Below are 21,474 nucleotides of genomic sequence, written 5' to 3'. Positions count from 1 at the left end.
TGGGCTACAGTCCATGGGATCACAAAGAATCAGACACGACTGAGCAATCAACACATACATACATACATACATATATACATTATCTAAGTGAGGTGAAAAATAAAGTGTTACTGGAATGCAGAAAAAGGCAAAATCACTTCTTGCAAGGAACAGAACTAAGACCTCATTAATGAGATGACCTTCAGATTGAGCTCTGAATGCTGAGTAGAGGTCAGGCCTGAATAAGACAGGCAACTACGCACAGGTAGGAAAAGTACACAGTACTTCAATTTAGTGTGGCTGGAGGGGGGAAATGGAAAAGTAGCTAACAAAGTAACTAAAAATGTGGGATGGAACCAAAGCACTGAAAGCTTTGTGTGCAAACTTGAGGACTTTGAATTTATTCTGCAGCCTTTAAGGAATCATCCAAGGTTTATTCTTGAAACAAGGGAATGACTAGTGCATGGCAGGACACTTTAAGATGATGCCTCTGGCAGAAGCAGTACTGCTGCTCACCAAGGGGTACTTGGAAATTGGGGAGAAGGGCAGTGTTTGCCACAATGCCTGAGAAAGGTACTGCTGCATAACGACCAGTGGCTAAAATATTCAACCCCTATAAGCACAGGGCAGCCCCCCATGACACCCATCAGGAGCTCTGCCCATCAGTGAGCTCAAACCATACTGGATCTTTAGGAAAAATTCAATTAGGAAGGGGATACGACAGCCACCCCAGGGACGGCCCTACTCAGACTAAAATATGCTCTGTGAGGAAGGAAAAACTTTGTCTTGGTGTCAGGATAAACCAACCACCCCTCCAGGGAGCATGCAGGCTGGGGCTGAGCCTCACATTCTCTCCCTAAGGAGGGCTCTCCAAGTCTGATTGCAAGAGCTCTCCAGCAAGGGGAGGCCCGGAAGCTTTCCTCACTCTCTCCAGCCCCAAATCCACCCTGTAATTTATTAATGGGGCTGAATTAATTGAGAGGGCTCCATGATTACCTCCAGATGTCTGTAACAACAAAGAACACTGGTGTGTGTGTGTGTGTGTGTGTGTGTGTGTGTAGGTGTGTGTGTGCACGTTCGCAGTTGCTCAGTCGTGTCCAACTCTTTACGACCCCATGGACTGTAGCCCGCCAGGCTTCTCTGTTCATGGGATTTTTCAGGCAAGAATACTGACTGGAGTGGGCTGCCATTTCCTCCTCTGGGGGATCTTCCCAACCCAGGAATTGAACCCTCGTTTCCTGTCTCTTCTGCATTGACAGGCGGTTTCCTTAGCACTGAGCCACTAGGGAAGCAAAGAACACTGGAAACTCAGGAGAAAATGCAGGGTCAGCACGTGATATGGCCATGGAGAGATGAGGGTGATGGGGGGAAGATGTGGCCCAGTGTGACCTGGGTAGCATTAGACTACGCCAGGAGGGGTGACATGACCTTGAGAAGCTCTGCTTCCCTCATCTGGTGTCCCAGGTACCCTTGCTCCTTGCTCTCCCAGAGTTTCATGAAAACCAGTGAGATAACAGTGTTCAAGTGTTTTATATACTGTTAAAGGCTATGCAAAGTGAAGGGAGGAAAATTGTTGGAGATGTAGCTCTCTGATAAAGAGAATGACATGAGTCAATGAGGAAGCCTCGAACATAGGAATCAGAAGTCTGCTGTTATTTAAGCCTATGGCGGTGACACTGGCTTTCCACTCTGGTTGCAGGGCCTTCTTTTCCCCTTCCTCCCCTGCACCCCATGCATATGCTTTGTACACAGTTAAGTTCCTCAGAAGAGTGGGGACCATATTTTATATACCCTGAAACCACCATTAAAGCCCAGCACAAAACCAATACAGAAAAACAACTATGAATTTGGTTTATTCACGGTTCTTAAAACTGGCTGCACATTTTAAAGTCTATGAGATTTTGTATTTTTTTTAATGCCAAAACCAAGCTCATGACTCGGGGTTGAGAAACATTAATTTTGGCTTTATTTGTTTAACTGAGCCTCAGTCTTTTACTAAAAGGGGTTAAAGTGTCTGTTCTACTTTCAATCAGACTAAAATGAATACAAGTGGGGAATGAGTAGGATAAAATAAAGATTTGAAGATTTTAATGCACCAACCACACACACTTGTAATATAAATGTTATTTGTAGATTTTTTTTAAATGGCTTAATATTATCCTTGCAAATTTTCTATAAATCTCAAGCTATTCCAAAATAGGAACTTTAAAAATGGGTTAATATAGGATACAGTGATTTCTAAAGCAAAGAGGCACATTTCCAAAGCAATTGCACATTGCCAATTGACTGAAGAATCCTGGCCTTTTCAGAAATTCTGTAGATATAAAGGAATAGGCAACTTCTGGGAGACTATGAAAAATGAAAATGTAAGCATCCATATGCAAACTATGCACCCCACCATATTTTCTGTTATCCCCAGCACCATATATTACCCTAACACTGTACTCCCCATGGAGGCAACCCCAGGGACCTCAAAGGAGGGTCAGGGTCTGGCTAAGTATCTGTCTGCATAAGACCTTAACAGTATCTTCCCAAACCATTCTTCTGTATGTTAATAATGGCCCAGTAACACCATTCTCAGGATTTATAATGAAATTTAATGACCTTGAAGACTTGCTCATGCTATGTACACCATCTACAATGCTATATAACTCCCATTATTGAGAGAGTTAATTCTTAGGTAGGTTGATAAGAAGTCTGGGGTCTGTGAGGAGGAGAAAGGGATCTGGGGCTCTTGAGGAGGAGAAAAGTACAAATTTTTTTTTTTCTACACTCCTGCATCTTAGTCACATAAAACGTTTTTGTTTTTTTTTTTTTTTCTTTAAGCCCAGAGCTAATGATTATACAACAAAACAACTCATCTTGCTTTTCCTTAAACTCTGTACCAATGATTATATAACAACAATATATCTTGCTTGAGGACATGTTTCTTTTTCTTAACAGGAAACTTCTGACTAATCTTATCTTAAGACTTATGTTGTAGGAGTGGGTCTGGTAAGATCTTTCTATTGTTAGTTCTAATCTTGTTAATTTAAGATGTATGTTGTGAGAGTGGGTCTGGTAAAAGTATATATGGCCTTGATAAAACTCAGTGGGGCACTCTCCGTCCCCCTTCTGATGTCTATGTCAGAAGCTTTCTCTGTCCTTTTTATACTTTAATAAAACTCTGCTACTCAAAAGCTCTCGAGTGGTCAAGACCGGTTTCTGGTCCCGAAGCGAAATCGTCTTCTTCTTCGGAGATCACAAATCCAACATCGATCGCCATAAGCTATTATTACTTTCTACCAAATCTTCCACCAACCTTTTTGTTTGTTTGTTTGTTTCACCTTGACCCAGCTCAATCGTCTCTGATGCTGTGAACATTTCCCTAACTCCATCCAAAAAGAACAGCTTAATTCCTGGGCTCTTCTGGTATTTGTTTCATGCTTATAACAGTCACATATATGCTACTTTATCACCTGCCTATTTGCCCCAACAATGCCTGGCCAGGAAGCCCTTAGAAAAATATGCTATGCATGAATGGGTGAATGAATAAATGTTGATCTCCTTGGTTACTCATCCCTTTCTAGGATCTCTGCATCTCCCTTCTTAGCATCCACTGATGTGATCATCTCTTTTTCCCCTTCCTTAACTTATATATGTAATTAATTGTGTTGATAGATGTTTTAGATTTCCAGATTTGCTGTCCTAGGAAAAAATCCTACTCAGTCTCAGTCATGATGTTTTGGTATACTGATGAATTAAATATGGTATTTTACAAAGAATTTTTGTACATAAAATCATAAATATCATTCTCTAATGTTTTTCCTCTACTTGTTTTACTTACCATTATTTGGTTTAGATGTGGGAGTTCTGTATCCTCTCTACTGCCTGGATTAGTTTAATGGTAAGATTAAGACTATCTGATCTTTAAAGGTTTATCAGAATTCAGTGTAAATTCATCTAGATATGATACTTTCTTTAATAATAAAGTATTCCCTGGTGGCTCAGATGGTAAAGCGTCTGCCTACAATGCGGGAGACCCGGGTTCGATTCCTGGGTTGGGAAGATCCTCTGGAGAAGGAAATGGCAACCCACTCCAGTACTCTTGCCTGGAAAATCCCATGGATGGAGGAGCCTGGTAGGCTACAAGTCTATGGGGTCACAAAAAGTTGGACATGACTGAGCGACTTCACTTTCTTTCTTTCCTTCTTTAATAATAAAGCTTACTCATCTTTCCAAGAACTTCTATAATAATTGTAAAAAATTTGTACTTCTTTGAGGTCATTTTTCAGTATTTATATTCTGCTAGAAATTCATCAATTTCTTCTAGGTTTTATCTTTGTTCCCTTTCATCTAAGATACCTCTCGATTAAAAGTGATAACTCAACTACTATGTATCATTTAGATTCTGAGCATCACTTCCTACTAGTCTTTTAAGACATAGTTCACATTCTCCAACCTCCAGTTCAAGCTATGTCCCCTTTCACAACACTTCCACAGCAACTGGAATACTGTCATCATCACACACATCACTTGTCACTGCCTCTCTGCTTGCCTGTATCACAAACTAAACTCTTAAATCTTTGAGAGCAGAAGTAATTATCATTCTCTAATCTCAGGGCCTAAAACATGATAGGCACTCAATAAAAATGCCTGTTAATTTAATGAATGAATAAATGTAATTGCCTAGCGCTGGAGCTCCAGATAAAACAAAGTCTCATCCTGTACTCATATGATTCAGATTATCATCCTATTTTCAAGGAGTTTAAAGACTACCTGAGGAAGATATATATTTTATATGTGAAAACAGAAAAAGAGCAACATCAAGATACACAAAAAGAAACAAAACAAACAAACAAACAAACAAAAACTGGCATATGTCACAAGATCAAGCACAGAAGTAGCCATGAGCAAGGACTTTGAAAGCTAGGTGGCTCCAAAAGATAAATGAAACAAGCCAAAGGACAATGCCAGAAAATTCTGTGAACTGGAGGAAGAAGTAAGGCATTCCTGTAGGAAGGGAGCAGACCAGCTGAACTGAAATGAGGGACTTAGAAGATGTGGGGAAAAGATTGGCAAGGTTAAATGAGCTTTGCTTTTCAAAGGTCTTAAACAGAGAAAGAAAAGGCTAGAACATTTATCTTTGAACAGGAATCTGACAGGAGTGAAAACCTGATATATAAAAAAAAAAAGCACTAATCCATGCAGAATGGATCCAAGGAAGGAGAAAAATACAATAGTATAGACAAAGAATCCCTATGACCCTAGTTCTAGTCTCAGCTTTGCCAGTGTGACCTTTAACGAGAGAGGATGCTCATTTGCAGAATGAATGTCTGTAAAGTCCCAATTAGCTCTAATATTCTAGAGTGCTTTCCTTCTCTGAAATCTTAATTACAGCCCTTCATTTTGATAAATGGGTTTGAGAAAACCTCACAAGTTTAGTGAACGGGCAAACTAGAACATTTCCCTGGGGTTTCTCAGCTTCTCAGAAAGAGACCCATGGTAAACACAAAGATAAGCACTGGTGAGAGCTGGTTTTGCTGGACCAAAACTTACCATGCTCTTACTTCCTCTGGTTCTAGATTGGTTTCACTCTAAGCATATAATCATCATGAAAGCAAGAAGTGAAAAGGAAGATCTACACAGAGGCCCTGAAAATACACAAACACCATCAGAAAAGAGGCAAACAACAGAAGTGGCCCTCAACTAAGCAAGATGCCTCTGCTGATGGGAGTTAAAGAGCTGGGGCTCCCTAAGCACTAGACTTTCAGGAACTGTCATCAAATGCAAAGCAATTAAGAAGAACCTAGATAGTTTCGCTTATTGCCACTCTGTTGCTCTTCTTTTTACTCCTCCTAAATGTTCAGAGATTATAAGAAAGCTACAGACGCAATAAATAGCAAGCGTTTATTTAGGATATGCTTGTGCTCAGTCACTATGTTGTGTCCAACTCATTGTGACCCCACGGACAGTAGCCCACCAGGCTCATCTGTCCATGGAATTTTCCAGGCAAGAATATTGGAGTGGGTTGCCATTTCCTTCTCCAGGGCATCTTTTGGACCCAGGGATCAAACCTGCATCTCCTGAGTCTCCTGCACTGGCAGACAGATTCTTTACCACTGTGCCACCAAAGAAGACCCTCACTGAGGATGTACTATATGCCAATTTTCTACTTGCAACATATTCATCCTGACGATTATATGTGGTGGGGTTACTATTCTCCATATTTAGCAGATCAAGAAAGTAAGGCTTTAAGAGTTAAATAACTTGCTCAAGGATACACAGCTAACAAATAGACAAGCTGAAGCCTGGACACAAGTCTTGGACCCAAAATCTATGATCTTCACCATGGTACTTACTACCTGTCTGTTTGGAGGGAAAAGAAATCCAAAGGAAGTCATCACTTAGAAACAGGAGATTTTGCTTTATATCCATTCCTAGTTCCTGCATCCTACTTGCCAAAATGTCTTCTCCATTCTGTTCTGCCAAACCTAACTTATATGAGCCACAGGATTACAAACTGAAAGTTTGGCCAAACTGATTAGACACAATGAAACATTAAACATGAACAACTGCAAAAGGCCACGTGATGACCAAGACCCTTCTTCTACAGGTGGGAACACTTAGGGCTACAGGTAAAGTGGCATTCGATACTAAAAAAGTTACTAAGCCTCTCTAAAGATAGAATGTGAATGACAACTCATGGTCATCCACAAAAATAGAACGAACTAGTGTTTGCTCAAGTTTTGCTTCTTTTCTAAAATCAATAGTATACTCTTCTTCAAATATTTACATAGCTCACCAAAATTTAAAAAACAACCAGCCACTTGTTGCATAGTATTATCTAATATCAAATGCTACAAGCTTAAAGAAGTGGTTTTCAAAACTGCACACTAGACTCATATGGGAATCTTTATGTATGTATTCTGATTCAAGGGTTGGAAACAATTGACCTAGAGCATTTATACTAATCTTTAAATCATGTTGCATTAGTCACTAAATCTCCCTTGGCAATTAACCCAAGGCCTGGCTCTTGGTCAATGTTTGCTGAATAAATGAATGACACTGAAGGAAGAGACAGGTGTGAACATCACTATTTTATAGGTGGAAGAATTGAGAGACTGAAGTGCTTTGTGACTTAAACATCAGAAGCAGTTGAGGGCTGACTAAAGTTTAGGATTCTGGACCTTAGCAACATTTTCTCCACTTAAGTGATTAAGATTTAAATAACACTTTGCTATACCTCTGGAGATTTTTAACAATCTTCCTTCTTTGTATAAAAGTCAGTGCCTTCCTAGAATTTCAAAACTGCTTTCTTTTTTAACTTTTTATTTTGTATTGAGGTATAGCCAATTAACAATGTTGTGAGAGTTTCAAGTGAACAAGGAAGGGACTCAGGCATACATATACATGTATCCATTCTCCCTCAAACTCCCCTCCCAGCCAGGCTGCCACACTGAGCAGAGTTCTGGAACTATTAAAGTGGTACACTGTGCATCCTTCCCTAGACTACAGATAAATATCCTTTTCTACACCTTAGTCCTCAGCTGGAAGATACCTGATCTTCTGAATTCAGACCCAGCTCCCAGTCTCAGCTATGACACAAGCTCATAGCGCAACCTTTGCTTTCTGTGGGATCACAGTGGCTGCCTCTAAAAATGATTTGATTGGACTATTTTGTGCTGTTGTCATTTACTCACCAAGTCAGGTCCAACTCTTTGCGACTCGACTGAGCCCACCAGACTCCTCTGTCCATAGGATTTCCAAGGCAAGAATACTGGAGTAGGTTGCATTTCTCCTCCAGGGGATCCTCCCTACCCAGGGATCAAACCCAAATCTGCATTGCAAGCAAATTCTTTACCCACTGAGCCAGAGAGGAGGCCCAATTGGACTGGATTATTAGATGAATGCAAATGACAACTCTACTTACAAACTCAAGTCTGGGGAAGATCCTGACTGCAGAACTAGCCAGAAACAAGTGAAAAATCAGCCATGGAGGTTCCTAATCATCCATAATTCTCCTCTTAGCTCATCAAGGAGGAATCACAGCCCTCTTTTGTTTTTCCTTCTTTCTTTTGTCACCCATTTCCTAACTCTTCAATCCTCTCCATTGTGGGAGGGAACCTTAGATTGATCTCAGAGATTACCAAGGTATCAATCAAGATTTATTATGCACAAGCAAATAAGTACTTTAGGCAAACCTTTTCCAAACGGTGTAGGTAAATCCCTACCAGTGTAATTACTAAGCAGATATGCCATGGCATGTGATAGAAGCGTGGGAAGACAACGTTAAAGAACAAGGCAGGCTGAAAATTGCACACAATTGTTAGTTGAACAGCAAATGTAATCACTCTTCTTCTGATGAGAGCTGGAAGGGCAAACAGGATCTGCCATGGGCTGAAAATGTCAATGCATTCACTCCCCTTCTCTTTACAGGCAGCTCTGGCCCTGCACTGGCTAAGCGCCCCACTCTCTGCATGGACAGCTGGCATTACTCGGAAGGGGTGACAAGAGAACATCTCTACAGAAATGCCAAACCTTTATATAGACTATCTGAGAGACAGTTGGAAATACAGGAAAAAACATGGGACTGAGATGCAGAGGACTTGGGTGGAATTTCTAGCTCAGCCACTAACTGGCTCTGTGACTTTAGTAACTTGACCTCTTTGAACCTCAGTGTGTCTCCTTATCTTTAAACTGAAGATGAGGTGCCTGCCAACATTCCTTCTAACCCTGATGGTCTATGACTCCTCCTAGCAAGTCTGCCAGTTGAGCGAGCTGAGGTTTCTTACAAAACCAGCTTCTCTCCTGTGAGTCCTCGTAAGTGGGGTTGGTGGAGTGAATGGAGGGAGACTAGGAATCAACAGGTTAAGTGCCAACCTGCCTGGCACAGAGTTAGTATGAATACAAATCAGTGCTAAAGGTACAATCCCTATGGCTGGCAATACAGATGATGGCAAGGAAAATCCATCTATGAATACCTTTGCAGATGCCAGTAAACTAAGAGGCAGGAAGATGGAGAAGCATCAATCCATTCAAGTAAACATCTGTCTCTGATAAAGAAGTGAGGCAGAATAGAACATACCCCACCTCGCACTGTCACTCCAGATTCAGAATGTCACACAAAAAGGGAACAATCCACCCTGACCGGGAAACAATAGCGCTGGAAGACCAGGCCTCGCAGGAAAAGATAAAGGAGAGAATGGAACCAAACCAATTGCTAGCTCCTCGGTTTTTATTTGCCACAACCAGGTGACAACAGCCAAGACAGGCTATTCAATGGCTAAGAGGTCATAGCAAGTCCCGGCTGGGAGATATCTTACGGACCAATCTGTTCCTTCTAATTTGATAACCAAGATTTTAAAAAGCTGAGATGGCTCATGCAATGTACCACAGCAGTTAGTGCATATCAAAGATTGGATACACACCCAGTCACTCTGCTTCCAGAAAGGTTTGTAGTGGAAAAGTTTCATTAAACAATTGAGAAACTCTATTGTCTACTGGATAGTAACTAGAAAGAGTGAGTAAAAGGGAAAGAAATAGACACAGGAGCAAAGAATTTCTCTTCCAAAAGAGCACCCACACCACTGGAAATTAGCACTGAACTCATGACCCCAACATTGCACTTCAGATCACATTTAGTGACAATGGTTATACTTGGCTAAGTGAACAAGAAAATACGTACCCTGTCTGGATCTCAAATTCTCCAGCTCTAAAATAATAAGCATTAAGAAGATGATCTCCAAAATTCCCTCTTTCAAATCCAGAAAGATGATGCCAAAGAATATATTTGCAGGGCAGCCAACAGAGAAACAGACATAGAGAACAGACTTATGGACATGGGGAGAGGGGAGGAGAGGGTGAGATGTATGGAGAGAGTAACATGGAAACTTACGTTACGATATGTAAAATAGACAGCCAATGGGAATTTGCTGTATGTTTCAGGGAACTCAAATAGGGGCTTTGTATCCACCTAATGGGTGGGATGGGGAGGGAGATGGGAGGGAGGCTTAAGAGGGAGTGAACATATGTATACCTATGGCTGATTTATGTTGAGATTTGACAGAAAACAACAAAATTCTATAAAGCAATTATCCTTCAATCAAAAAAATAAATACTGTTTTTTTAAAAATTCCCTCTTTCAACAACATGCAATGTTCTATCATGGTACGGCTAGTCTGTAGAGTGGGCTGTGCTTATTTTTAAAATGTGCTCTTAAGGAGATTTAAGTCTCATTCTAACAGATTTTTTCTGTACAAGGCCAAGAAAAGGGGACAACAAATACCTTGAGCTCTGTGAGTTCAGTAAGTCTATTCCTAAAAGTGGAAATCTGGCTTTACAAAGATGAGATTCTCATTGCCTGATTCATAAGCATTTAAAATCCTGATATATATCTCGTACCTTCACCAGGATGAAAAAGTAACCAAGGGAAAAATCACCAACTGCATCTCTAACGAGGCCTAGCAATCCCCTTGGTGGTTATCTGGCTGGAATCCTCTTATCCTAAACCCACTGCCAAGTGGGTAGGTCCATAAGTTAATTGCTGCTCATTGTCTGCATTCCCCTGATACCTTGTTCAAACTTGTATTAAAACACACGAACACCACATTTTAGCTATCTGTTTACAGGTCTGTTGTACCCATTAGACAGGTCAGAGACTATTATTAGCCTTTGAGGGATGTTTTCACTGATTTTGATTTTTTTAAATAATTTTGTGTTCTTCTTTATTATAAATTCACATTGATATCCCCCAAAAAAGTATATTAAGCAAGAGAGAGAAAACTCTATTTAGATATAATTTAAAAAGCAGAAACGGTTCACTTTGTTCTCAATGAATATAAACCCTCTACTGACAAATCTCAGGCCATGTTCACATGACACTATTCTTTGTGACTCTGAAGCAATGTTTGCTCAGACCACATAACCTGCCAAGAGTAAGCATAGCAACAAGACACAGAGTTAACTGTTATCCTCCAGCCTTCTTAACATTATATTGTTCACAAAGCTGTCACCTGTCAACTATACTGTTTGCATTCTACTATCACATTACTGGTTGTAAACTAGTTCAGAGCTTTTGCATAGAGTTTGAAGGCTATAATTTGAATTAGCATTATTGAATTTAGATAATATTATTACAAATTAAAGTTTCCAAGTTAATCTTTGTTTATCTGATAATTAATTTCCATCTTAAATTTCTATTAAACCCAAGATCTACTTCATCTTAGGGTTAAAATACAAGGACATTGCTAAATTCAGTTAAATTTCTCAGTCATTGGAAAAATAAAGGGAGAAAGAAGAGGTACAACTTTTCCTCTTCAAGGACCATAAAATACAGTTTTTAAAAACAAAGAAACTCAATGCATTATAGCTCTGAAATTATAGTTTCTGGTTAACACCAATCCAAGAGCCTGGAGAAGTTTCTCAGTATTTAAAATGGCATAAAAAACAGACAGGCTTCTCATTAGAATGTGTTATAAATTCAAGTTATGTAAGAGAGGCTAGTTTTGCAATTTCACATTTAATAGCAAAACAATTGAAACCATTTTCAACCAGTGACCTTTTTCTTAAGTCATGTTGGAAGTTGTTCCACTTTTATTTCAAGATTTTGAAACAGAGACAAAATCTGTAGAAGCATCGACCAATAGCCGCTGAGTAAAAACGAGCCAGGCTGTTTCGGATCAGTTTCAGAATGACGGGTGGATGTTATTCCTTTTCAAATTTCTCTCGATGAGAGTGCTGGTGTTGCGCCTTCTGCATGTTTATCAATTACTGACTACCCCGCAAAAAAAGACAATGCCGTGTGTCAAGAATGTTCTAAGTTGACTAATATTCTGGGGAAATAAAACACAACACACACACACACACACACTTTAAACATACATAAGGCAGTAGCTAACAGCTTAATACAGAAGTTTAATATCCAAGAAGCATGAAATTGTTAATGAACTTATTTCTTCTAATGCAGAGCTGAAGCTGAAACTGAACCACCCTCTGTGAGTCTGCTTATCCACACCAATGGCAAGGAACTTATTACTTCACAAGGCAGCCCCTTTCATGGCAGAAAAGTTGTAACTACTAGAAAGTTATATAAGGCTGAAACCGGTATTCCCCTAAGAACCACCGATCAGCCCTGCCTTTGCCTTGGAATCATAAGCCTTCTTCTACAGGGCAGCCCTCCAGATACTTAAAATATCTTTTTAGTTTCCTATTTATTTTTTTCTGTGTCCCAACTTCAGGTAGTCCGATTCTTCTTTTTTTCTTCAACTAGACTTACAGCTTGAGAATAATAACATAGAATTTGAAATCTCAAACCAGCAGTTTTCAAACTTATCGTTAAGAAAAACGGATTTCTTCACACCAAATCTTTAAGAAACCCCAAAAATAAAATAGACAAATTGATAAAATGATTTCTCAGATTAATTTAAATCTTTGTCTTTTGACAGAATACACTTCAGTTGTGTGTTGGGGGTGGTGGGTGGAGCGGGGGGGGGGGGAAGTATAAACCTAGTTACCTCCAGAGAGAACTCTGCACTGAGCCAGGTTGACAACCCTCTGCTTTAGAATATTACAGTGATTGCAGCAAATAAAGAACACAGATGGTGTCTTCTTTTATTTTCCTAGTGCCTAATACAGAACCTTTCCCATCATCAGGGCTCAGCACGTGATTACTATATAAAAGAGAAGGGAAAGATCTGGGAAGATGAAGAGTTAAATTCTGGTTCTGAATCATGTGTCAGTTCACATTTCAAACATTGTTCTCCACAATTTTTTATAATTAGTGTGACCATGCATGCAATTTATGCTGTTGTTTCAGTGTAATTATTAACAGTGCCCCTTTTCACTCTCGGAAGAGTCCCAGTTTAGACAATCCCTTATATATAGTCACTTTACTTATAATATAGTAATAATGAGAGTCAGTGAGTCCAAGAGAATTCTCAACATGTTAGGATCCTCTCGCAAAGGCTCCCTCTGGCCAAAGACCTCCCATGCTTTGAGCTTGGAGCTTATTACTGCAATTGTTAAGAGGGCAGAGCAATCAGCAGTGAGGAGAGGAGATCCTGCGGGCTACCCTGCTCCAGAAGCACGTGCTGTCCAGTAACGAGGGAAGAAGGTACCAGAATGATCATGCAGGAGTAGAAAAATACAAGCTATAGCAGAAATCTACAAGAAGCGAGCGACTACCCCACTCACTCAGCTTCTTTCTCCTGAAGCAAACAACATCACCTTTTCCAAGAAAATCAGATTATTGACTTTCATTAAATCTTTACTACCTGTCCACTCCTGTCACCACAACCATCAGTATTGTAAGAGGTTTTATGTCTACTTCGTTTCAAATAGGACAGCAGGTTTGACTAACTCTGAAATCGGAACAGGAAAAATCAGGGAGTGGGCAAGAAACAGGAATAAAATGTGTCCAAATGTATTCACTAGCACACAAGAGTAAAGATGAAGGGATTATTTATCAATGTTTTAACATTTTTAAAGAGAGGTTACACAAAAGTTAACGGAAATGAAGTCAAAAGAATTCAGTGCCAGCCCATAGGTTATATGTCTAGTTAATTTACTTTAAATAAACTATTTTATACTGATTTCCCTTGGAAATTTGAAATGTATATTCCACAGGAGCGGGGGAGGAGGCAAAGCCTTCAAGACAGAGGGCTGACAACACTTGCCAGAGATGGAACTCCCCCCAGACACGGTGAGCATTCTTATAAAATCGCATGTCTCCTTGTCGTACTTTCCAAGATGTTTGAAACCAAAACAGTTTAGAACACTGTCCCAGCTCAGACTCTTCCCTCCTTATGGCATTTTTTCTGATAAATAGGAATTCCCCTTAGGGACTCCCTAAAATAAAACTCTTGCCTTCCCTTCTGTTATATAATTAATTACACTGACAAATAGAGATATAATGGAACATAATTGTGAATCCATCCTCAGTTTAGTATCAACTACACACAAAGCCTTGTGGAAGACATGCCCAAAATGTGACACCAATAACCCTGACTGTTGGAAATGCTGGAAAGGCACTCAACCTTGCCATAGTGCAGAGGCTGATTCTCAGGCAAGGGTATGATTGCAAAAGAGATTCCTGCAAATCATATGTACTGGCCTGAGACTTTGGAGACAAAAGTAAAATGATAGCCACGCTCTGCCACTTTGGTGGACTTTCTGCTGGAAGCACGGTCATGGAGACAGGGAGTTTTCTGTATTCACATTCCCACATTCAGTCTTCAGCCTTGTGGTTATCAAGAAGCAACTATGGCAGAGGGAGCAGCTGGACTCCAAGTTTAGGGTCTAGTTACTACTTTCCGATCGTGGCTTTTTAATCTCTGGTTCACAAGCAGTGTGCTGTATCCTTGACCACAACAGGTCCATGGTAGCCTCATGAATCTCTACTGTCTTACACATAGTAATTTTGTGTGGCTCTGAGATTTATATTGGAAGCTCAGCCAACAGATTGCTCTATATAATTCTCCCAGTGATTCTGAAGCACCTACCACCCTGCATTAAAACTTTTCTGCTTAAGATATCTAGAGTGGTTTGTCTCCCAGAAGAAACTCTGACTAACTTCTCTCACCCCACCTCCATATCCTTAAAATTCTATTTGCCATTAGACAGTAATGACGTACCTATCAGAATTTATCAACAAGTGTGCATGTGGGCACGCTCAGTCAAGTCCGACTCTTTGTAACCCCATGGACTATACCCCACCAAGCTCCTCTGTCCATGGGATTTTCCAGGCAAGAATACTGCAATGGATTGCCATTTCCTTCTCTAGGGGATCCTCCTGATCCAGGGATCGAATCCACATCTGCTGAATTGGCAGGCAAATTCTTTACCACTGAGCCCCCTGGAAAGCCCTCATCAACAAGAGACAGGTTCAAATCAGTCACTGTGCGAAGTGTGCGCAAGCCCTCTGATCTTCACTAGGGAGCCAGCCATCTCAGAGCTCAGAGACTGGTGGGAAGAGGCTCAACACAGCAGGGGAACTATGAAGTGACACGGAACGAGGCAGCAGGGAGTCTAATCTAACCCCAGCAACCTAGCTCCATTTTATCACTAACTGGCCACCTTTTCAAATCAAGGGGGCGAGATGGATGAAAGTCCCTTGAACTCTAACATTCCACAATTCTATGAGTCTTTGTACTTGTAAGGGAATTTACTTGGATTCAAGTCCTAACAAAACTTCCTAAATTTTCAGTTCCCTAAATCTTAAGGTTAGAACACAAAGGTCACACAACACACAAACCTCAGAGAGTTAAAATAGGAACAGGAATCAGTGACCCCCAAATACAAAGCATTGTGGCAGCCTAAATCTAGAAAACCTCAGGGAAAAATATCTAAACTCACGGTTGCAGTGGTTGTTAAGAATACCAGAGAACAAACATACTTTCTTCAGGGTCTCTGTCTTCTCTGAAAATGTATGCCTCACTGTCTGGAGAGAAAGGTGCGGAGGAGGTGGGAATATTTACATGTAACTGTCTTCTCTGAAAGTACTCAGACAAATAGTAAAGTGAAAGAAATATCAGGCAAATGAATAATGCTTAGACCTCTCAAGAAAAGTTACCAATTTCTTTGTGTCATGGACAAGAAAATCCCTGAGACCCATATAAGAAAAGCAGTTCTGTGGACAGGAAAAAAAAAATGTCAGCAGAGTCAAGGTCATGCATTTAAGGCAGTTTTGCTGTCAGTTCCAAGGGCGTCCTCAGGCCAGGGCTTTCCAGAACTGGGCCTTAGTTTCCTCACCTGTAAAACAGAAACAACAATCTCTGCCCTGCTGACCTCATAGGTGTTGGTGAGGATTAAGTGAAACACTGGACACAAAGAGTATTGCATAAATAGCAGACAATACAAATATATGAGGAAAGATTATTAGAAAGGAATTTCAAAGGAAAGCTGTGAATGGTAGTTTGCAAGTTCAGGCAGCAAAAGGAAATATAAATATAGCTGAGATTTTACAATTTTATAATCTGGAGGAAGAAATGGTGATCAGAAATGTGACAAACAATGACGTCCAAAAGAGAACAGAAACCAGCTCGGCTCTGTCATAATGGTCTCAGTTCCTGTACCTCACACAGCAGTGGAAAGAATGCAGGGAGGGGCAGGGGCAGCCTTTGTGAGGGCAGCTCACCCACGACATGGAGACCTGGACCAAGAAAAGGACGCCTCCACCTCAATCATTATCATAATCTCATGGTGTGTGTTCTCTAAGAATTTCTGTGCGGCTCCTTGCAAGTGACTTTACCACTCTCAGTCATATCTCTTGGAAAATAGAAACAACTTACCGTCACTCAAGAGTGAAACATAATTCTGATCATTCTTTAAAGTACAATCAGAAGGACTCTCCTGGTGGTCCTGTGGTTAAAACTCTACTCTACCAATACAGGGGGCATGGGTTTAATCCCTGGTCGGGAACTAAGGTCCTGCATGCTATGCCACGCAGCACAATCAAAAAAATAAATAAAGCACAACTGGAGGGAATGAGGCTCAAGCTCTAGGGTTTCTCAACTAGGATGAACAGAAATGCAAAGGAAGATCTTGCCCACAATTGGATTTCAAGGCCCAAAGGGCATAGGTGGATTCAGGTAACATACAGACAACAACTAACTCTACAGGAGCTGAAGGCAGTAAAGCGCCCCTCAGGATGGGGAGACAAGCGGTCCTCCAAGCCTCAGTCTACTGGCAAGCAGCCAGCCTAGCATATAGGTAAGATATCAACTGACAATCAATTCGCAGGGTCTTGAACAAAAGTTAGAGGAAGAGTTATAATTCATGAAAGCAAAATGGCGCCCTGTTGGCCTGCATTGGTCTGAGATATCACAGGTCTCCAGGGCATTGGGACATTGGGTAACAAGAAGATGAATTAAGTGACATAAATTAACTCTGCTTGTAAGTCACTGAAGAGGAAACTCAATGGAAAACAAACATAGAAAAGAAGAAGAAAAATACACACAGACACAGCTTCAATAGTAGAGAAACGCAAATTAAAACAGCAAGGAGATACTACTTTTCACACATAGCTTGGCAAAAAAATTAAAAGACATAAAATTCACTTTGGGAACAGATGTGTGAGGAAACTGACACAATATGATGTTTCTTCTTACAAACAGATGTATTCTCTATTTCTTTATTAAATGTGTGACTTATCTTATGGCTCCTTTGGTGCCACAGTGGCAGACTTGAGTAGTTGTGACAGAGACACTCTGGCCTCAAAGCCTAAAATATTTGCTATCTGGTCACTTACAGAAAAATTTGGCAAACCTCAGATCTAAACTAAAAAAAGTTATTGTTTCCAATTACTAAAGATATAATCAATCTGTTCTTTCATCAACGTTTTTTGCTAGTTGTCTTTTTTTATTTTTAACATGGCCTTTAATTCATAACAAGATGTATTTTGATACAACTCTTTTTCATTGTTACTGCTTACTCAGTTGTGTCTGACTCTTTGTGACCCCATGAACCGCAGCATGCCAGGCTAATGCCTACCAATTATCCCAGGCTTCCCAGGTAGTGCAGTGGCAAAGAATCCACCTGCCAATGCAGGAGATGCAGGAGACTGGGGTTCTGTCCCTGGGTTGAGAAGATCCCCTGGAAGAGGAAATGGCAACCCACTCTGGTATTCATAGATGATATAACCACTCAATGAAATATTAAAGAGTTATTAAAATTATAATCTTTTAAGAATATGCAGCAATACAGAAAATGCTTACCATATGATGCCATATAGGTATATGATACATAGCACTATGGTAATTTTTTGCTAATAGCTAAAGACTGGAAAGGAACGTACAAAAATGATAAGTTGTATTAATACCTTTATCAAAGTGGCAGAATTATGGGCGACATTTTTCCTCCTAAATGATCTCAGTTTGATGCAGTGTTGCAACATTATTTACAAAATTTTTTAAAAGACGGGACCAACTTTAGATGCCTTCTCGATCAAAAGTTTGCAATTCCTTTGATATTTAAGGTGGACACATGAGACTGAGGCATCTGATCTGACTCTTCTAAGGCCTACAGATTCAGTCACAGGCAGAATTAGGACTAAAACCCAGGTCTTCAGACTCAAGAGGCAGTATTCTTTCCCACAAAGCATTCTGTGTTGTCACTTTTCTCAAACCAACTCTGAGGTCATTTTAAAATTTTTATATATTACAAATAAATAAATGAAAATAACGATGTTCAATTACCTGTCTAAGATAATAACTGCTTTTTAAAATCTTACAAAATGCTTTGACGAACTAGAGACTGAATCAAACTTGTTTTCTAAACATGGCTATTTAGTGCAGTAGAGGGTATCAAAGTATGTCTTTTCTACAAAAGCTTGCCTAGTAGAAATAGTCATTTCCTCACAAAGTCACAGAGCAATTTCAGTGCTGAGTTAAGCATTAACTTGATAAAAAGGTAAATTTTGTCTTTGGATACTTCTTTTAGAACCCACAAAGTCTAAACTTGAAATATTATTACTTCAGGGGAAAAAATTCCTTCAAAATTCAAAAGCTAATGAGAACTAGTTCCTTAACTTTTCTCACTGCAGCCTGACAACAAATTTGGCAGAAGAGGTATTTATATACCTGTATACACAATGGATAACCATAATTAGTTTCTAATACTCCATAATGCCCAAAGATAACATTTGGAGCCCACATGTATTCTAATGTTCTGTAAATTTTGAGAGGTTCTAATTAGGTCTCAGTGGAGCTAATATTTGGAAAGGAACAAGGTAAAAGAAATCATCAAACAAAAGAAAGTCAAGAATAAATGGCTAGTGAGGCAGAGAGACTGGTGTGTGCATGCTTGTGTGTGTGCACATATTATGATTTAAGGATCATCTATCGAAGGCACACTTTTCAAGAAGCTGAGCAACCACCTCCAGCAACTGGTGAGATGGCTTTCTATTTCCTGATGTGCTACAGATCTCTCTCCCTAATTTCTATGGTTTTCTAAACATTGAGATACACATCAATCATCCTCATATCTTTTTCTGTTCATCTTCTAAAATTAAAAAAAAAGGCATAAATCTTTCATTCTACTTTTATTATTCAAATCATAATAAAATTAAAAGATTGAATGTTGGAATGAGGCAAAAGCCAGGTAAAATTCCAGGTAAAATTCTGTATAATACATAAAGAACATATGTGTCTATGTGTATAGTATTACTTTTAAACTTCATTTTAAAATTTTATATAAAAGGAGAATCACCTCAGCAAGAGGAATGTGAGGGTTAAATACACAATAAAAAATGAGCATACTGGCAACTTCCTGAGAATCCCCACTCAAGTTTAATCTTTCCTTCTCACAAACTCCAATACAGTTTTGCACCTTAAATGTTGAAAGTATCCTAGCACAGCTAGTACTGGAAACTTCCTGTTAACATGTTTGTCTCTTCCACCGGATACAGAGCTCCTTGCGGGCAGGAACTACACCTTAACCATGGTCTCAAGTCCTAGAGCATCTTACACAATGACTGGTTAAAAACAAAAAAAAAATTAAGTGGCAAACCATGCTAAGGAGATGAGGAGAAAGTATAGAAAACTGTGAATAATACTTACCCAAAAATCAATTTAAATGGATTATATGGATCCATACTGTCAACATGCAACATGATAAAACACACACAGTAAATTTTCCACTAATACATGGAAAAACGTCTTCTGTACCTGGTGTCATTCCTGATTATGTCTAGGAACAAATGCACTACAAAGAGCGAAAAGGAGAGTGCACTTCGAAGTAGAATAGGATGAAAGTGAGCTCAAAAATAGAATCCTAATGAAATTTTAATGTGATAAAAGTCAGTAATTTCATCTTAAAAGCTAAAAAAAAAGAAAAGAAAGAAATTAAAAGGCAAGAAGATAAACAAACAGCAGTAAACCTGAGTGGAAAGTACAAAATTGGCACCAATCCAAAACCAGGACCCACACTGACCTGAACCAAATATACATGGACCTTCTCTGGGCCTCAGTTCTCTATGAAGCAGTTGGATGCTATCTCCCTATAGGATTTAAGTGATGCTACTGGCATCATTTCTGGGGCAGAGTAAGAACATCCAGATATCAAGAGAGACGGGCCTGATGGCATGACGACGGCATACCAACAGAAGGTAAGACATAAGGGAGGGGACCAATAAAGTCAAAGAATAAATTTTTTATGGGGAAGTTAACATCTCACTAACACAGCAGTCCCCAACATTTTTGGTAAGAAGGATCAGTTTTATGGAAGACAATTTTTCCATGGACCTGGGGAGAGGAGGTGGGGGGTGGTTTAAGGAGGATTCAAGCATATTACATTGACTGTGCTCTTATGAGAACCTGATGCCACTGCTGATCTGACAGGAAGTGGCGCTCAGGTGGTAATGAGAGTGATGAGGAGCGACTGTAAATACAGATGAAGCTTCACTGACTTGTGAAGTTTCACAGCTCACCTGTTGCTGTGTGGCCTGGTTCCTAACAGGACAGGGACCAACAGCAGTCTAAGGCCAGGGGCTTGGGGACCCCTGTACTAACATGTAGGGAAAACTTCTTCATAATAAATGCTACATAAAAAAGAAAGTAGAAGAAAAGAAATAAGACTAATCATCATTGTGCAATGAACACCCAACACATATAGGTAATAATGAAGCTAAAAAGGAAGAAATTTTATATAAAAAGGAAAAGTATATATAAATGCAGAGGAGCTTAAGAGTTTACCTGGATAGTGAAAACAAAATGAACAAAAAAATCGTAATTACTGTATTATAAATGTGGGTAAAAGTGATTTCTTAAAGATTCCTTTCAAAGACCTTTCATATCCATCACCACAGTCAATAAGTGAATACCAACTGTGTGGCACAGATCGGGTAAGTTATTGTTAACCTCATTTTATAGACTTGGAATTTGATGCTGAGAGAAAATCAATCAATCAGTCACACAAACAAAGAATAACAAAGCCTGGACTCAACAGCTCTGCTGATTTCTAAATCGAGTTCCACTGCATTGTGCCACCTCCGTTCTAGTTTTAGTAAATATACAAGTGACTTGGATGAACACATGTTTAAATCACAAAAGGAAATTTACAGATCAGGGTCTGGTAGACAATGGCCAAATTAGTAACAAAAGGGTTATCTAGGCCAATGGGGCTTGAGATAGATGTCACCCTTTAGAATGAAATGAGAAAGAGGACTTTTTTCTCTCTCTAAAAACTCCATGACCCATCGCATCTGCTCCTCTGTGTTCACTGTATCCTGACAGTTCCCAACTTTAGCCCTGACATTTCTTCAAAGTATTAGTCTTGAAGATACCATAATTCATTTGCCACACTTTCAAATTGGAAAAGCTAAAAAAACAAAAATAATAAAAAAAACCCTCCCATTCTGCCCTATACCCACACAACAAGGGAGCTCCCTTGAGTATGCCTATTTCAATGACTGGCACCATCCAGTCTCCAAAATCAGAAATCAGGGGGTCTCCTCTGTAGGAGGGTAAGGCATTGGCTTCAGGAACTCTGCTTTCCCTCAACACTGTTTCCTGTGTGGCA

At 39.7% G+C, this 21,474-nt stretch overlaps 1 protein-coding gene across 19 annotated transcripts in view; it reads right to left on the bottom strand.

Annotated features, from left to right (window-relative positions):
- Window positions 1–21,474, bottom strand: part of LPP (LIM domain containing preferred translocation partner in lipoma) — a 728,299-nt gene that overhangs the window by 494,436 nt on the left and 212,389 nt on the right. The window contains exon 4 of one of the 19 annotated variants that reach the window (XM_081536639.1): window positions 17,449–17,550. The exons of the other annotated variants lie outside the window; for them this stretch is intronic. The gene's annotated coding sequence lies outside the window, so the exon portion shown is untranslated. The remainder of the gene's footprint in view (window positions 1–17,448; window positions 17,551–21,474) is intronic. 19 annotated transcript variants of the gene reach the window in all.

Source organism: Giraffa tippelskirchi, chromosome 2, assembly GCF_054371585.1.
Source record: "Giraffa tippelskirchi isolate mGirTip1 chromosome 2, T2T-mGirTip1v1.2.pri, whole genome shotgun sequence".
Lineage (NCBI taxonomy): Eukaryota > Metazoa > Chordata > Mammalia > Artiodactyla > Giraffidae > Giraffa > Giraffa tippelskirchi.
The sequence above is the reverse complement of the archived record's forward strand: the minus strand, read 5'-3'. Positions and strand labels throughout refer to the sequence as shown.